Genomic DNA, 19,197 nt, shown 5'->3' with positions numbered 1-19,197 from the left:
CTGTTGACTTTGAAGAGCATTGACAGAGCTGACGCAGAAGAGAATTGACTTATAAAAACTAATATGGTCTACACTGAAGTAAAAACCTTAATAAACACAGCCGGACATCTAAACTCGATACACAATGCTACATTGGACAGTAATGTTAGGTGGTGTGTGAGGCTTGCAGTATGTGGATGGTGGGCATTGCTGGGGCTGGAAGCTGTAGCAAGGTGCCCTCACAAGGGGACCTGATGGTTACACAGGTAGGGTGGAAGGGTGCATATTTTTGGTAGTCGGTCAGTCTCACTGTAAGGGAAGGAATTGGAAACTGGTAGCACATAGTGGATGGTAGGTCATGGGCGAACTGAAAGCCCCCAGAGGAGTTTATATTTGGTAGAAGACAAATCTTTAAGACTGGGGCTGTGGATAAAAGAGGACTCGGGGTTTAGAAGTTTTAAAGCTAGAGAGCCTTAGGGCTGGTGCAGTCTATAAGGCTGGATGGGAAAGGCTGATGCTGTCGAGGACCTGTGGTGGATCAGCGAGACAAAAGATCGCGCTGTTCTTGTTTTACAGCAGCCTCTGGGATGCATGCTCTCATTTTATTCATAGCGAAGTTGAGATACTTGGCAGAGCAAACATAACCTGGTTACATTCTGCAGAATGGCAGGAGCATGGTTCCTGCCCAGGGACCTCTGATTTCCTAGAGCAATGAGGGTGTGGAAGCCGGCATCGGTGCTTGATTGTGTAGTCAAGGAAACCAAGAGCTCGGGGACAAGGGCGATCTGTTCAAGGTTGTGCAGGTAATAGGAAGAAAGTGGACAGGTGGCAATCTACAGGAAGAGTCCAGGCCACGGGTTAAGAAGTCGTATGCACATGCAATATTTCGATGGATGTAGCAGCAGACAGTGATACCAAATCGCTGTTATTAAAGCAGAGGCTCAAGAAAGATGGTGCCAGAGGGATGTTGGAGTTGGGAGCCGTGAGAGCGTGACTGAGTGACAGTCCCAAGGTTTTTATCCCAGGGAACCGCCACTCAGTGTTGATGATGGAGTGGTCTGAGTATAAAATGACAGGAAACCACGGAAAGATGGGTGGGATGCATGAGCTGACCTATGTATGTCTTAGCAACCACACAGAAGACGGTAACAACTAAGGCTGAAAGGCGGTGAGGGACAGAGCCCTTTTCTTGGAAAGAGTACATCAACGTAAGAGTGGTTTGATTTTGGAAATGCATAGCTGACTCCAGTCGTTGGCTACCTTGCCTGTAGTCTCAACCTAGAGACAGGATTGTGCCATCACTTCCTCAGTGAGATCTCTTCCCTTTCAGAATGATTGTCGCCCTACTGGATGGACCACTGCACTACTGAGTGACGGCTATCTTCTGACCCCACTAGGGAGTGGTCTGCGGAGTTGAAATGTTTATTGTGGTAACCTCCGACCTTACGTGATTAAGGTAAGGTTTTACTTTTTATCTTAGAGCCATCACAGAGTGGTCGTGTTTCTCTCCTATAACTTTACTTTCTACAGGTATTAATCCATTCCCTCCCATAGGTTCTTAATCTGAAAATGTATAAGAGTGCAGAAAATATTTTTATAGGATGAAATATGAGCAGGCTGTTTGATGCTGAAAATGGAGGTGAAATATATTCCTCCTCAGATTAAATCAATAAAATATTCCATTTCCATAAACACAGTGTGCATAGCCTGGATTACACTAGAAAAAACTTATTAGATCAAGAGAAGTATTATTAAGGCTACTTGAAATAAATGGAAATACATAAATATTTTCAAAGACAAAAGTAAAAATACAGGGAGTTTAATAGAAAATTATTGTCCCACTTTCAGAGATATTAGTATTTCACTGAGTTATTTTCCCAGTTTATGTAGTATGTGTGCTTCATTTCCTAGATTGGTTTAGGAATGATTGACATTTACCGCATTGCCATGTGCCAGTCTCTGCACCACCCCCTTGGTAGGTGTTAATTTATTGACTCCTACCGAGATTATTTCTTTTGTCCTTTATTATGGTTTGTGCATGTGTGTGCATGCAAAGGTCAGAGGACAACATTCAGGGCTGGGTTCTCCTTCCGCTGTGGATTATGGGCACTGAACTCAGGTCATGGGGTTTGAATAGTGCCGCATTTACCTGCAGAGCCATCTTTCTGACCTGTCAGTATATTAACTCTCAATGATGCTGTGAGAGCCTTTGTCACCGTTTGCAACTAAGAAAATTGAGACTTTGGGAAACTAAGTGACTTATCCGGGTTTGTAAACTTGGGCTAGCGAGCTAATACGCCCTACCAATAGGCGGTTGTACACAATTCAACAACAGACCCTTTTACAGGACTGTGAAAAGTTCAGTCTCTCCACCCTCTCCTTTTCTTGGCTGTATGCACCACTTCTCTCTCTCTAATTTTAGAAGCTTCCTTGTTGCGAGTCTTTGCTATCCACATGTATGATGATCTCTGTGGGATGAGTCGCTACCACCGTGACCTTGCCAGGGTTGATGGGACACTCTGCTCGTTGGTTTTCAGAAGGCTGTGCCAATGCAGCTCCTTGGCTTCAGGATAGAGAAGTAACTGATGATGGCCAGCGGCACTTGAAGACTGCAATTTGAATGACCTTGTCTTGGTTTTAGAGATCCCAAAGGTTCTTGCATATATCCTCTTCCGTCCAATATTCTAGAGACCATCGCATCTGCATGCTCTCTTTTTGTCATCGCTGATGGAGTTGCAAGACAGTGCAGAAAGGTGCAGGCTCTCCAGTAAGATGCCTGGCATTATTAGATCAGAGGAGGGTTACTCTGCCTCAGTTTCCCCGACTTCCCTTATAAAACTCTTCAGGATGTTCTGCCTTGGTACATGCTCAGGAATTGTTGGCTGCAGCTGTCTTCCAGAAGTACATGCTCTCAGAAACACAACAAAATAGAAAGAAAGGATGTACTTGGTTCGAATGGAATGTGATTATTAAATTAGTAAATCACAGTAGAAACTAGACCACTGATAGTGTCATACTGGTAGCATTAGCTCTGATTAGCTGAAGCTCACACATCACCATTCCTGCCTCAGTTGATGCAGGGAGGTCATGTACGAGGGCAGAGCAGAAACAGAGTAGCCAGGCTCTTGTAACTTTACAACTCCCATCGGACTTAAACACACACACACACACACACACACACACACACACACACACACGTTCCTCTCTGCATACTGGTCAGGGAGGTAGAACTGCTGTTACTACCCTGGTTTTATAGGGAAGGAAATAACTTGAGGATTAAAGGTTTTGCTCACTTCAGGTCATGGAATGGTCAGTGGCAGAGCTGGCAAGCACTCTAGATTCTGTCTTTGTATCTTTAATCCTCATTCTTGATGTTCTCTGTGTAAGGATAAAGCCACAGAGTGGCGGGTGGAGAGAGCCAGGGCCAGAGATGTCCTGGTACAGAAAGAACAAAACCAATGCTCCCTAGGAGAGGGCAGCAGAGTTGGGAGAAGGGAGCTTGGATATGTTAGGAGTATGACAGGGAACTGCGTAGAGAGTGTGCATAAACGGGGACATTGAGGACTTCAGAGATCAAAGGGCTAAATAAAGATCCAACAAAAAAGGTTTTCCTTCTTGGCTGTTTGAGTCAGGATCTCATGTATCCCAGGCCTTAAACTCTGTATAGCCTAGGCTGACCTGGAATTCCTTTCAAAAGGTTATTATTACCGTTGTTGTCAGTGTGCTCTTTCTCTGTGTGTGTGCACATGCATACACGCGCACATGGGCATACATGTGCATACACACTTACTCATGCTGTGCATTGTGTGTGTATAGGGGTGAGTATGCCTCAGCCCACGCATGGCTGTCAGGGTCAGAGAATAAATAACTTTGTAGAGTTGACCCTCTCCTTCCACATAAACATGGCTTCTAGGGATTGTATTCAGGTTGCCAGGTCTTTGCCTTCTGAGCCATCCTTCTGACCAGCTTTGAACTTCTTATCCTCCTAGCTTCACCCTTTGAGTGCTAGGACTACTGTTATGTGCTGTTCACAACCAATTTGTGTAGTGCTGAGGGTCCAACTCAGGGCTTCATGCACGTGACAAAAGTACTCTACCAACTGAGAACCATGTCCTTGTCTTGGTCACTCTTCCATTGCTGTGACAATGTGACACAAAGAGACACCATGATCAAGGCAATTCAGAGCAAACCTTTTATTGGGGCTTGCTCCCAGTTTCAGAGGTTCAGTCCGTTATCATGGCAGGGAGCATGGCAGCATGCAGGCAGGCACAGGAGCAGTATCTGAGAACTATATCCTAATCTATAGGAGACTGGCATGAGGTTCTGAAACCTCAAAGCCCACCCCCAGTGACACACTTCCTCCAACAAGGCGACACTTACTCCAGTAGTCTATGCCTGGTGATTTTTCAGAAAATTAGGAAACAACCTACATCAGGACCCAGAAATACCACAAGAATATGTGCTCAGCTGTGTTCATAGCAGCATTGTTTGTCATAACCAGAACCTGGAAACAATTCAAATACCCCATGATTGAAGAGTGGGTAAAGAAGATGTGGTACATTTACACAATGGAGTACTACACAGTAGGAAAAAATAGTGACATCTTATAATTTGCAGGCAAATGGATGGAACTAGAAAACATCATATTGAGCGAGGTAACTCAGACACAGAAAGACAAATATCATATGTACTCACTCATAAGTGGTTTTTAAACATAAAGCAAAGAAAACAAGCCTACAAATCACAATCCCAGAGAACCTAGACACCAATGAGGACCCTAAGAGAGACATACATGGATCTGATCTATATGGGAAGTGGAAAAGACAAGATCTCCTGAGTAAATTGGGAGTGTAGGGATCATGGGAAAGAGTAGAAGGGGAACTGGGATGAAGCGGGGACGGGGGATCAGAGAAAAATATATAGCTCAATAAAAACAATAAAAAAGATGAAAAAAATTCATTCTTTCTAAAAATAATTGTGTGTGTGAGAGAGAGTTCAAATGTATATGCACATGTGTCCTTTTGCATGTAGAGGCTCGCTGTGAACCTCAGATGTCATCTTCAGGACCCATCTACTCTGTTTTGGAGACATGATCTTCACTGATCTAGGGCTTTCCAGATGGTGAGTCTAGTGGCCAATGAGCCTCATAGAGCGCGTCTTTGCCTGCTCAGCACTGGACTCAGAAGCACGTGCCGCTGCGAGTATATGCGTGATGGGGATACAAACGCAGGGTCCTTGGCCTTGCACAGAAAGCCCTTTACCAGCTGAGTTGTCTCTCCGCTTCAAACACATCCTTGAGACAGAAAGTGTGTTTTTCCTAAGTCTAGAGCACACAGACCCTAGAGATAAAAAGGTACATTTATGAAGAACGAATGAATACTTAAAACTTCCGTGTAACCCAGGCAGACCTCAAATCGGGATCCCCCATCTTAACTTCTCTTAGCTGTGATTATTGAGCTGCCCCACCACATCCGATGCCAAGGCTCCTCAGTAAAGGAAGAACTTAGTGTCGGTGAGCATCTCCAGAGTGGTAGGGTGTGGGTTTTAGATCAGAGAAAGGGGACATGTTTAGCAAGACTGAGAAAGAGCTGTCGGAGGGCTCTGCTGTGCAGGAGGCTAGACCAGGCAGTGTGCCAGCTGCTCCACTCCTGGTGCTGAGGATGGCTTGCCAGCATCTGGAGCCATGGGGAAGGATGCTGATTCTTCTCATCCACACCCTGACACAGGCACAGACTCATATGAGAAAAGCACATCAGGAAAGCGGAGTTCCTCGGTTGCCTGTGGAATCCAAAGACTCCACCCACAGTGGCTGCCAGGCTGTGTTTCTGGTTTGCTATGTTTCCAGTGGTGACAACTACTCAGGTGGACACATGGACCCTTGACTGGTGGAGAAGCAGGGAGACTTGGCTAGGATTTGCTTTGGAAAGCCTTTGTTCAGGTCTGTTTTCTGTGCTGCTTTCCTGGATATTGAAATGATATTGAACTTAATAGGTGTGGCCAGAATCTCTTTCCATTACCATAGGTCTCCAGCCTACACCAAGCCTCCACTCCGAGGCAATTTTAGTGGACAAATGGTTCTTAGCTTTCCTAATGCTGTAACCCTTTAATACATTTCCTCATGTCATGGTGACCCCAATTGTAAGATGATTTCGTTGCTCCTTCCTGACTGTAATTTTGCTACTGTTCTGAATTATGATGTAAATACGTGATACGCAGGATGTCTGATAACGTGTCATGTGAATATCTGATACAAAGACCGTTATGTGCCACAGGTTGAGGATCACCGTAATAGTGTAGAGTATGTCTCTCAATTTGTGATGCTCAATTGTTTTTTCTTCAAGATTTGGCTTTTTTTTAAAAAAAATATTTCTAGCTGAGCAGTGGTGGCACAGGCCTTAAACCCCAACACTTGGGAGGCAGAGGCTGGGCGGATCTCTGTGAGTTCAAGGTCAGCCTGGTCTATAGCGTGAGTTGCAGGATAGCCGGGGCCACACAGAGAAACCCTGTCTCAAAAAACCAAACAAACAAATTTATTTATTTTTATTTCACGTGCATTTATGTTTTGCCTACGTGTATGTCTGTGAAGGTGCTGGAGCCCCTGAAACCGGAGTTGCAGACAAATATGAGCTGCCATGTGGGTACTGGGAATTGAACCTGGGTCCTCTGGAAAAGCAGCCAGTTCTCTTAACCACGGAGCCATCTCTCCAGCCTCTGGCTTTTTTGTTTTTGCTCATTTGTTTGTTTTAGAGAGAGTCTCACTGTAGCTTGGGCTAGCCTCAAAACTGTACTCATCTTAAAAGTACAACTTCGTTTATTATTAAGAATAACGTATATTGTTAAGATTTAAATACAATAATATACCTGCTTTTATCAGTTACAGAGAGCAAAACTTCCTCCACAACAACTGGTCTCTACTTTGTAGTTATCAAAGGTAATCAAAGAGTTGATTTTAGAAATGTTCTTTTTGTTTGTTTTATTTTGTTTTTCAAGACAGGGTTTTTCTGTAGCTTTTTGGTAGAAATATTCTTAACAAGTCTCCTTAGATATGTTTGTTGATATCTATCTTTCTAGCTGTATTTTTTTTTTTAACTATAAAATCAAGGAAGAGGTTTTTTTCACTCTGTGACCTGGAACACTAAACCAGTTTATAATCCTTCTGGTACTACGTAAGAGATCTCTCTCTTCCCATATCCATCTTAACACTGGAGAAAAACACATTTAAAACATAATAAGGGGACAGGGGAGATGGATCAGTGAGTGGAGGGACCAGCTGCTTAGCCTCGTGACCTGAGCCAGCCTTGAGACTCACATAGCAGAAGGATAGAACCGACTCCCGCAAGGTGTCCTTAGACATCACGTGTGCAGCCTGGTGCCGATACACACCATCCCCCACACAAAATAAATAAACGTTTTAAAAATGGGGTGCTGATGAGCTGGTTCAGCAGGTGACCTCTGCTGCCAGGCCTGAGGGCCTGTGTTCCCTCCCCAGGACCCACATGTGGAAGAAGAGAACCATCTCCTGCACATGCTGCCCGTCCTAAGACATGCTTGCATTTAAGGCAATAACAAAACAAAGTGCGTGAAGCTTTGTGGACATCCGAGCTTTTTCTGATGCATTCATATTTGTTCTTGTGTAGATTTTTCTGTCCATGCACTTTGGCCATTTCTCTAGAGAAATGGCTATTTTTTTTCTACTTTACCAAAATGTTTTCCTTCTAAAATGTCTATTATAGAAGTGTTAGTCATTTTTTGGCCTTGAATCATGCTTAGTGCTTTTGACTATGTGTAAACATTTTAGACAGTCAAGTATTTATTTCCCTTTATTGTTTCTGCATAGATTCACTCGGAAGCAAGAATGTGGGAGTCTTTGCCCCGTGGTAATCTCTTTCAGGTGTGGTCCCACTGGGCACACCCTGCCTAAGCCCGTGCTGACATTCTCTTTACCGTGGTCTGCAAGGAGGGACACGATGTGGCTGCGCCCACTCTCCATCTCCACCTCTTGTCATCCTTGAACACTGTGTCTTAGCGCTGGCCGCCTCTCAGTGTGTGTGTGGGGGGAACGAATGTGCATGTATATCAACACACACCGCGAGGCTCAGTGCTCACAGAGACAGTTCACTCTGTTTCTCTCTCACACATACTGTCTGCGTCTGAGTGCTCAGAGAGGTAGTTCTCTCTCTCTCTCTCTCTCTCTCTCTCTCTCTCTCACACACACACACACACACAAACCCCTTGCAGCTGAGTACTCCCTGAGGCAGTTCTAAATTAAAGACTCTAGATCCTGGTGCTTGGGGGATCGCCCGGCTTCTTGCTCATTAACTCACAACTAGTTACTTTACAAACTTCCTGGCTTGTGACTTTGGACTCATCTTCAGAATAATGCATACCCGAGAGCTGTTAGGATTTAAGTCAAAGCTCCTGGAAATCTCCCCCAGCACAGGAGTGTTCCCAGCCCTGCCCTCATCACCTTCCTCATCTTGCAGGCTTCAGTTTAGACTTCTCCTGCCAGTGTCCTGCTGTCTAACCGTTAATCATTTTCTGCAAAATTCGCCCACTTCGCCGTCTTGTCTGTTTTCCCTTTAAGCACTTGCCAATTGCAATTATTTTTTATTTAATTTAATTTTCCCTATAACTTCCATGGGGTAGGGAGTGTGTCTGTAATAGGGTGTCTAGTGCTTTACTCTCTGCATTTAGAAGACATGAACTGGAACAATATCCCAACCAGCAAACTGCATGGGAATTTACTTATGGTTTCATATTGTTGTTTTATGACTTTATTTGACATTTTAAATCCACTTGAACTTTATTTTGCAATACTACTTGAGATAGGCATTTTCTTCCTAAATGAGTAGTCAAATAACAATTCTTTTACTTCTCCAACTCAAACTACAGGTCCTTGGGGACTCACAGTAGTTTTTTTTTTTTTTTCTGGTTGTGTGTATGTACTTTTCTCTCAGTGGGTATCCTCTGTATGAAAAGTAAATGCAGAAGCTGTTGATAGATTTGAGCCAAATTCCTGGTGAGTGTGCTGGCAGGGTGCCGGGTAAGATGATCCTGGGGTCACCCTCAGGAGGTGGCACTGGCTTGGGGACCGGAAACCAGCTGCTCAGTGTCCAATGCTTCTAAGCTTACTGGGTGTTTCAGGCAGTCTTGCTTCAGGAAATTCTGTCTACTTAGAAATCAGTGGAATTGGGAAACTTTAGCATTTTGGTATCTAAAACCTTTTCCCAACCCAATCTTCCTTCTATAGATGTACAAAGTGTTAGAAATTGGTAGTTTGAAAAATATTGGACTCTATTCTCTTCCTTATTTTGTCTTTTAAAATGACAAAAGTTATGCATATTCACATACTCAATAAAACATGTAGGAAACCAAATAGAGGGTTGGAGAATTAGTTGGTTTGGTAGTTAAGAGCGCTTATTGCTTATGCAAAGGACCCGGGTTCAATTCCCAGCAGCCACAAGGTGGTTTACACAACTATCTGTAACTCTAGTCCTAGGGAATCAAATTTTCTCTTCTGTGATACACACACACACACACACACACACACACACACACACAAATGAAACACCCATACACATAAAACAATAAAAGTTTTAAAATATTTTTTAAAGAAAATAGATGAGCAACCTACCTCCCTGATTTCCCTCTACTGTAACCTTGCTGAGTTTCTTACATGCCCTACCAGACTCTCTCTCGCTCTCTCTCTCTCTCTCTGTCTCTGTCTCTCTCTCTCTCTCTCTCTCTCTCTCTCTCTCTCTTATCTACAGACTTGCATGATTTTCTGAAGGGCATCAAAACCCCACTTTCTTGCCCACATCAATGGACAGCTTTAGTAACACAACACTTGCTGCCTTTGTTTCTTGGCTGGCCGCATCCTAGAGAAGTCAGAAGCTGATGCTTTCCCAGGCTTTGAAACACCAGACCCTGCTTCGTCTCTGCGACTCACTGGAAGCCGCCTTCAGAGGCCAGACATTCTGGCACATTCCAGGATGTGGCATAATCTGATAATGATTTCTGTCTCCCGGCAGAGGACAAAATGGAGATTTGGGCAGTGTGTGCATGAGAGAGAAGTGAAGTCTTCTCAGTTCACAAGGCTGAAAATTGAGCTACCGTTTTCACCGGATTATGACAAGATAGTTGGATATCCCCGGGAAACCGGCAAGGGGAATGCAGTCAGGTCATAAATGTTTTCATAGCCAGTCTTCTTCCAAGTCCCCTGTGCCTCTTTAAGACTGGGAGATGGAACCCAGTGATTTGAATATGCTGCATGACGGCCTAGCCTTGACTACATCCAACCCTTTTCTTCCGCTTTCCTTACCCCATGAGAACAGAAGCTAAAATGGGGTGGTGACCGAAGTTGACTCCAGCCTGTGCCCTTCACACTGGCTCTAGAGAGCACACAGTTGACTAGCCTGGCTCTGATCGATGGCACTCAGCGCTGAAAGCTGCAGGGCTGGCTGTAAGTGATGGCGGCTGTGGACTTGCACAGAATTGCATTTGTAGGGCTTTTCTGCGGTGCCCACCTTATCACACTGGAGAGGCAAGTTCCATTGCTTAAGGGGACAATTTACGGCTATGGCCTCATCGCCATGTTTTAGCTCTTTATGTTTTTCTGCCTCTTAATAAAATGGGAAGTCACCAAGCAATTAAATAGTAGTGTAGTTTTCAGGCAAGAAGTGGGAAAAGGCTAACTAGGGGGAAGGGGCCAACATGATTGACAGAGGCTGGCAGAAGATTTACATTGAGAATGACTCGTTCCTCAAAACTCACTGCATTTTTCTGGTGGGAATTGTGGGGTAAATCATTGACCCGGAGGATGGATGATTAAAAATGCAGGAGTTATGATTTCTTTTTGACTTTTGTAAGTCTCTAAATCCTCCACCTTAACATGGGATTTTCATTTCAAAGTGTGAAGCCGTGTGCCCAGGATTAAAGTGAGTCCAAGGTACTGTGAAGTCTTAAAGTGTTGATTAACTGAGATTGGTTATATTTCGTGGGATGTTTTAAGAAGAGATGAAATGGGGTACTTAACCCAGGGATTTGCTTTTCACTTCCTGAACTTAAATTCATAACTGTAGACATCCTAAAATATTCAAAAATATTGGGTGAAGTTTCTGTAGTTTCTAAAAGTGTTTAAAAATAGCCTTGGTCATTTTTTTTTCAATGCTGTTAGCGTATTTACAGTTGTATCTTATGTAATAACTCAGGAGTTTAATTCCTTTCTCGGTGATCACATCTCTCTTTTTTTTTTTTTAAATATTTATTTATTTATTATGTATACAATATTCTGTCTGTGTGTATGTCTGCAGGCCAGAAGAGGGCACCAGACCTCAGATGGTTGTGAGCCATCATGTGGTTGCTGGGAATTGAACTCAGGACCTTTGGAAGAGCAGGCAATGCTCTTAACCGCTGAGCCATCTCTCCAGCCCCGATCACATCTCTCAAGCATTCTTCATATCTGTTAAAGCAAAACTTGCAATATCCGTCTTCAGTCCTTAGTGTCTCACTATAAAGGTGCGGAAGATCAAACCCAAGGTGCACAGTGACCAGAGCCAGCACTGCTGCCTGTTTTCCACTGAGAAAGGAGAAATTCTTCCCACCCCTGTGACTGTCAGAGACCATGGAAACTGCAGGGGACACAGGGGCTGGAAATGAAAGAAATGTCCGCACCTTCCAAGTCTCCTTTTCCTCCTAACCGTCAGCATTCGTCATTTTTAATGACACTTAAAATGAGGCAAAGGTTTTAAAAATTGAACACAAACATCTGAATGGATCAGATTCCATTCCAAGCCCCCTTCCTCTACCATGTCGTGAAATCCATTTGATTGCGCCCCTCTGGTCGGTGCAGGCTGTGTTCATTGAAGGAATTCAGAGAATGGAGGCGTGTGGGTGTTCATAGTATCCTTTCTTTTATAGCAACAATTTAAAGAAGCTTTGAAAAAAATACCCTAAATTGAAGTTTCTTCCCCTCTTCCTGACATCCTTCTACCTTACAATAATTAATCACATTGAAATGACCGAAAGAAATATGTGTTTTAATAGTTGGTGCCTGTTGGCAAAGGATTAAGTAGGAATTATTATACCCAACCTCTCAGAAAATAAGTGCTGTGGTGTGCGTCTCTCCTGGGAAAACTGGAGACCTGAATCCTAGGCTCAGTCGGCAAGACATGATCTTCGGGAATAAACTGTAGCACCTTCTTTCCCTCCTTGGTGTGATGAAGTGGAACCTGATAAATAGGGGCCAGAAGATTCTTCTGGCAAACTGCCACATCTTGATCTCCTACCCAAGGTCCCGTGCGGGGACTCTGGAAGCAGCAACTTGACTTCAGTTTCTTACCAGAAGGGTAGGAGGGCACGGAGCTTCTTTGGTTGCTCATGTCTGGATCAGGTTTGGATAGATGTAGTAAGAAGGGTCACTTGTTGGTTCCCAGCTGCCCAGCTAGCTTAGAGCCGAAATACTCACACAGAAACTATATTATTTAAAACACTGCTTGGCCCATTAGCTATAGCTTCTTATTGGCTGACTCTTACATCTTAATTTAACCCATCTCCATTAATCTGTGTATCACCACGTGGCTGGCTTACCGGCTAAAGTTTCAGCATGTTTGACTCTGGCGGCCCCATGGCTTCTCTCCCACTCTGCCCTTCTTCCTCCCAGCATTCAGCCCAGCCTTCCCCGTCTACCTAAGTTCTGCCTTGCTATAGGTCCAAAGCAGTTTCTTTATTCATTAACCAATAAAAGCAACACATAGACAGAAGGACCTCCCACATCAGATAGACTTGAGTAAGAACAGCGAGAACACAGCCCCAGTTGAGCGAACTCACTTATGTCCTGGCATGTATCCCATGATTACATGTATCCCAGGATTACAGAACTCCTGATTTGGAGTGTGCTTCCTCTCCCCTCAGCATAGTCCTTCATTCAGGATGTTGCTCTGAGTGGCAGCTAGATGCAGAATGTCCTCATGTAAGCTTGCCCACTCTCCCACTGTCCTCCTGTTCAGCTTTTCCATGCTAACTTGTCAAAAGAGAATTGGCAGTTTCGTCTCTTTTCGTAAAGTGATTTATTTTTATTTATCTATATTTAATTTATTTTTATTTATCTGTGTATCTGACACATGGTATACAGATGCCTGTGGGGACCGTAAAGAGGTCATTGAATCCCCTGATGCCAGAGTTACAGGTGATGTGAGCTGCCATACGGGTGCTGGGAACCAAACTCAGGTCCTTTGGAAGACCAGCAAGTGTTCTTAATGGTTGAGCCACCTCTCCAACACCAGCGATGTAATCTTACCTTTGCGCTATTTCTCAAACTTGTATTTTTAATAAGATAAAGTTTTCATAGTGCAACAGTTAATTTATATGCCACCGCCACGTCTGTTTTCAGAGCCTTTCTTCATCACCAAAGAATGCTCTGGATGCAGAAGTAGCGCTTGCTCTTCTCTGCCCACCCCGCACCCGGCAGTCATGAATCTGCCTCAATCTCTATGGATTCACTAATTCTAAACATTTCACATAAACGCTATCATACACTAGTGTGATCTTTTGTATTTCTCCTCTTTTATTTCGTGTGTTTTGGGAGAGTTTAGGCATGTCGTAGTATGTATCAGCTGTGTTAGGGGCTGAGTGATACTCCATCATATGTGTATACCATTATGTATGTATGTTTATCTACTACTCTTTTCGACTTTCCTTTTTCTGTTACCAGTCAGGTGCTCAAGTGCCTGCATCACTGTTTCTTGTGTCTGTGGGCTGAGTGTCTAGAAGTGTGCTGTGTCTCTTGAATTGTTTGGAGATCCGAGCAGTTAACTGTTTCATCCTTACTACCATAGAAGGGGTTTCCTATTTCTTCACATCCTTCCAGCTCAGTTTTTTAAAACCGTCATAACTGCCTGTGGGGCTATCAGAGTTGACTCACTGAGTTCTTTTTCTATATAGCCCGTGGTGCAATGATTTTTTTTTCCCATGTGCCCATTGGCCAGTTGTGTATTTTCTTTGGAGGAGTGTCTGTTCAAGTCTTTGCTTGTTTTTCAGTTGGATCATTTGTCTTGTGATTGTTGAGTTGTGAGATTCCTTGCATTTTCTGGATGCTAGCCCCTATCAGATACTGATTACAAACATATTTCTCTGTCTTCTTTCTTTCTTTCTTTCTTTCTTTCTTTCTTTCTTTCTTTCTTAATTGCTTTGCTGTGAAGAAGGTTGGATTTTGGTGGAATCCGAGTGTCTGAGAATCCATTGCAGAAAGTTATGCATATTTACTGATTTTTTTTAACTCATTTTGTGCTTTTACCTTTGATATTGAAATCTCTGACTCACTTGGAGTTAATTTCTCATGCGGCGTAGGATTGTGCCCAACGCCACCCTTTCGCATAGTAAGTTTTCCCAGCATTGTTTGTTGACAAAGCTGCCTTTGCTCGTTCAGTGGCCTCTGCCCTTCATTCAAAGCCTCTGGTCTGTATGTCTGTCCTAGTGTCACCACCGTGCTGTCCCACCCACAACTCTAAGTTCCACGAGTGGGGAGTGTGGGTGTCCACGCTGTGGTATTTTTCAGATCATTTGGATTGCTTAAGACCCTTCACAGCTCCGTATGAGCGAAAGGCTGTTTCTTTTTCTTTTTTGGGGTTATTTGTAGCTAGTATGCTTAATTCATTGGTGACTCAGGTAGCGTTTTACATCTCAGAGTATTAAGATTTATAATCTGTGAATATGGGGTACCTTTTTTTTCACTTATTCGGAGACAAGGGTCTCCTGCGTAGCCCAGGCTAGCCTTGAACTTGCAATCTTTTTGACTCAGCCTTTCATATACTGGGGATTCAGGCATATTCCATCTTAGAGTCTATTCTCATTTATTCTCAGGTCTTAGTTAGTTTATAGCCACAATTTTACGTGGTCTTTAATTCAAATCTAAAAGTACCTTTTAAAAGAATCTTATTCTCATAATAAAAATCGACTTTCTCCCTCCCTTTCCTTCTTTCACTTCTCCAGACAGGGTGTTCTATAGCTCAAGCTGGCCCCAAACTTGTCATTTAGGTGAGATGACCTTGAACTCCTGATTCTTCCGCCTCCATCTCCCAAGAACTATGAATGCAGGCATCTGTCACCACCACACCCAACAGCATTATTTGCTATATTTTATTTTTATTTTTATTTATTTCACACACACACACACACACACACACCCCTACATATTTTTTTAGATTTGCTTGCTAAAATATATGTAACCCTCCTAAGCCATTTTTAATGCCACATACAGTCACGTGGTTGTGCAAGCAGTATCAGAATTCTTTTTCATCATGTATGACAAGAATGCTATGCTCATAAGCCCCTCCTCCTGCCCTTCTCCCTCCAGCAGCCGGTCTGTGAGTTTGACTGTTTGCTGTACCCCCGTAGGCAGAGTCAAAGACTATTCGCCTCTTAATGCTTTGCTTATTTTACTTATTAGCAAAGCGTCCTTGAGTTTCATTCACGCCGGAACATGAAGAGCTGATGACTTTTTAAGATTGAATGATAAACACTTCACTGTAGTGGGTGCTGTACTTTGATGGGCAGTAAGAGAGCCCCACCCCCTTTAAAAATAAAACACCTGCTCCCTTCTGGTCATTGATGCCTCTCGTTATTACCCATTGAGTAATTAAGTGTTTGAGGAGAAAGGAGAAAAGTTTATCTGAGTCTTTTTATTCCCATGCACTGTGGCAGCATAACATACATGTGATGTGGTGACCAGTAGCTGAGCTATGCAAACACCACAATTTTCATGCTTCAACTTCATATTGTTAAGTGAGGGAGCAGCTGAAGCACATCCCTGATTCTAGGCGCTTCTCTCCCTCACCCTTCACACGCCCCACCCCACTCTCGACATACCTTCAGCATCCCTCCACCCATTTCTGGCAGTACCAGCTTTGGATTTTATGCCAAAAGATCTCTTTTGTGTTGACAGATTCTCGGAGTGCCCATCTTTTTAGGTTAGGAATTTGTTGCTTGCTCTGAAGTGAAAGATTTGGGTTTATCCAGTGTTCTCGTAGATATGTTTCTGTTCCTTTGAGGAAATATGCTGAAAAGAAAGAAACGGACAAAGGGGCTGTATTTCAGGGTACTTTTCTTTCTTTCTTTCTTTCTTTCTTTCTTTCTTTCTTTCTTTCTTATTTATTAAAGATTTCTGCCTCCTCCCCACCACCGCCTCCCATTTCCCTCCCCCTCTCCCATCAAGTCCCCCTCCCTCATCAGCCCAAAGAGCAATCAGGGTTCCCTGCCCTGTGGGAAGTCCAAGGACCACCCACCTCCATCCAGGTCTAGTAAGGTGAACATCCAAACTGCCTAGGCTTCCAGAAAGCCAGTACGTGCAGCAGGATCAAAAACCCATTGCCATTGTTCTTGAGTTCTCAGTAGTCCTCATTGTCCGATATGTTCAGCGAGTCCAGTTTTATCCCATGATTTTTCAGACCCGGGCCCGCTGGCCTTGGTGAGTTCCCGATAGAACATTCCCATTGTCTCAGTGTGTGGGTGCACCCCTGGCGGTCCTGAGTTCCTTGCTCGTGCTCTCTCTCCATCTGCTCTCCAGGGTACTTTTCAAGGTTACAGCCCATCATTGTGAGGAAGTCAAGGCAGGAGCTTCTATTAGCTAGTCGCATCCCATCCACAGTCGAGGGCAGGGAGAAACGAGTGTGTGCATACTTGCGTGTGCTCAGTTCCATCGCTCCACTCTGGCACAGTTCAGGATTTCCTTCCTAGGGATTGCTGCTGCCCACGTTGGACTGGGCTTTCCCACAACATCCAGACAGTCTCCCGCAGACAAGCCCACGGGATGAACGATCGCAGACAAACCCTCTTTGAGATGCTCAGGAGATCCTAAGTTATATCAAGTTGACAGTTACAGCTCATCGTGACAGATGCTAACTGGAAGGAAGCCAGGCTGTGCTTTCCTCTCGGGAGGATCACTGTGATGTGAAACTTGGGTCTTGAGCCTTCCCAAGAAGATGCTTTTGTACAGTGCCTGCCCCAGAAGAGGAAGGAAAAGGAATTGTGATTGTTCTCCTCTTGGTTTGTGATTGTTTGGAGAGCTGGAAGGTGTCTCAGAGTGTGTACTATCTCACGGAGGGACCCAGGATCTCACACAGGTCATGTTTAGAATGTGAGGTGGGAGGTGCTGGAGAGAAGACTCGGAGCACTCAGTGCTCTATCGGAGGACCAAAGTTCGGGTTCCTGCATCTGCAGCAGGCAGCTCATAAATGTATGTAATTTCAAGGAAGGCTTTGGGGACAGTAAGCGTTGTTCTGATCATAAAGAACAAGTAACTGGAAGGAGGGCAGATGGGGGAGAATTGAGCTCCAGACCGTGAAGTAAGTGATCTCAGGATGTGTGATTGGCCCTAAGGTCCAGTGCTAAAGAGTCTAACAGATTTTGTCAAGAATGTCCTCCTATACAAATGAGCATTATATGTTCCGAGGAGCATATTGCTACATGGGTATAATAAAAGTGTGGTGATGAGAAAGATTTTAGACGTTGGAAAGATGGGTCAGTGCTTAAGACATTTGCTGTTCTTGTAGAGGACACACATTTAGTTCCCAGAACACATGGTGGCTTGCAACTGTCTATAATTCCGGGGGGTCCAGCACCCTCATCTGGCTCCATAGGTACCAGGAACATACACATGCAAGCAAAACACTCAAACATATAAACTGAAAATCAATAAAGCTTTTTAAAACAAAACAAAATAAAGTGTTTCTCTAGTGGCTTCTCTTACCCGCTGAGCACTGGATTTGCCCCGACATTGATTCTGTAGCCCAGTTCTATGAGGGATGCTTCATTCCATCCTGAGTGATAAGGAAGAGAGCGTTAGATGTGCACACTGGTGGGAAGTCCTTCTGTATATGCGTTGCTTTTATTGGTTAATGAATAAAGAAGTTGCTTTTGGTCAATGACTTAACAGAATATAGCCAGGTTGGAAGACATATATACATAGAGAGAGAGAGTAGGTGGAGTCGAAGAGATGCCATGTAGCCACCAGAAGGGAAAGATGGGAGCTGTCAGCTGGAACCTTGCCGGTAGGCCAGGAACCTCGTGGTAAAATATAAAATAATGGAAATGGGTTAATACTAGATGTAAGAGCTAGATAGCAATACACTTAAGTGGTTGGCCAAGCAGTGATTTAAATAATATAGTTTCTGAGTGATTATTTCAGGGCTGAGCAGCCGGGAACAAACAAGCGGCCTCCTACTACACATACCGATCCCACAAACCTTTCTGTGGCTGATAAGAAACCCATACAATGCCTGCCATGGTGAAGTTATGGGTTTAAAACAGCAGCATCAGGGCTGGGAAGATGGTTCAGTGGTTGAGAGCACTGACTGTTCTTCCAGAGGACCCCAGTTCAATTCTCAGCACCCACATGACAACTCACGACTCTCTGTGACTCCAGTTCCAGGGCATCTGATGCCCTCACACAGACGTTTATGCAGGCAAAACACTAATGCACATAAAATAAAAATAAATGATAAAAAAAAAAGACGCCTTCATTGTAGAGAATGAGAGTTGGGTCTCCAGCGCTTGCAATATCAACTGCCTATGTAAATCCAGTTCCAGGAAGATAGATTACCCTCTGTGGTCTCTGTGGATCCTGCACTCTTATGTACAAATGCACACACAGACACATAAAACATAATCAGGATTTAATATGAAACAGTTGATGCTGGTGGTGCTGGAGGAGGGGAGGGTCAGGGGAAAGAAGAGGTGGGAAGGACCCGGCCCCTCCCTCTCCCTTATGGATGGTTGGCTCTGAATAACTAGGGATGTAAGGAGACCACGCAGCTTAGTTCAGAAAGCTGCTGCGTCTAGAGTGGCATGAAAATGTGCTCTTGTAAGGGGGCAGTTGTCTGGTGAGCACTGTCCTCTTGGGGATGGGTGGTGACAGCCGTGGGGGGAGAATGACTCGGTCTTGCTAGGGGAAGCTGGCTGGTCCGCATGTGTCTTGGTAGAAGGGAACGCTGGACTCATATGACGTATGGCCTTATATTCTGAGTCTTTTTGAGTAGAGAGTAGCTAGACTCTGGTTCTCATTTTTCATTTCAACTAACTGTATAGAATTAACATTAGAATATTTGAGATTAAATATATATAAGAGTTTTAGCCTAGTGGTGGCGGCGGCACATGCCTTGAATCCCCAGCACTTGGGAGGGAGGCAGAGGCAGGTGGATCTCTGAGTTCAAGGCTAGCCTGGTC

General features: G+C 44.1%; 1 protein-coding gene across 1 annotated transcript in view; it reads left to right on the top strand.

Annotated features, from left to right (window-relative positions):
* Positions 1 to 19,197, top strand: part of Kank1 (KN motif and ankyrin repeat domains 1) — a 183,589-nt gene that overhangs the window by 63,467 nt on the left and 100,925 nt on the right. Inside the window, exon 2 of the mRNA XM_041661269.1 lies at positions 1,310 to 1,435. The gene's annotated coding sequence lies outside the window, so the exon portion shown is untranslated. The remainder of the gene's footprint in view (positions 1 to 1,309; positions 1,436 to 19,197) is intronic.

This window comes from Microtus oregoni, unplaced genomic scaffold (assembly GCF_018167655.1).
Source record: "Microtus oregoni isolate MIOR12 unplaced genomic scaffold, Mior012 000012F_ref0000307, whole genome shotgun sequence".
In the NCBI taxonomy this organism is placed as follows: Eukaryota; Metazoa; Chordata; class Mammalia; order Rodentia; family Cricetidae; genus Microtus; species Microtus oregoni.
This window is presented reverse-complemented; position numbering and strand designations above follow the sequence as displayed.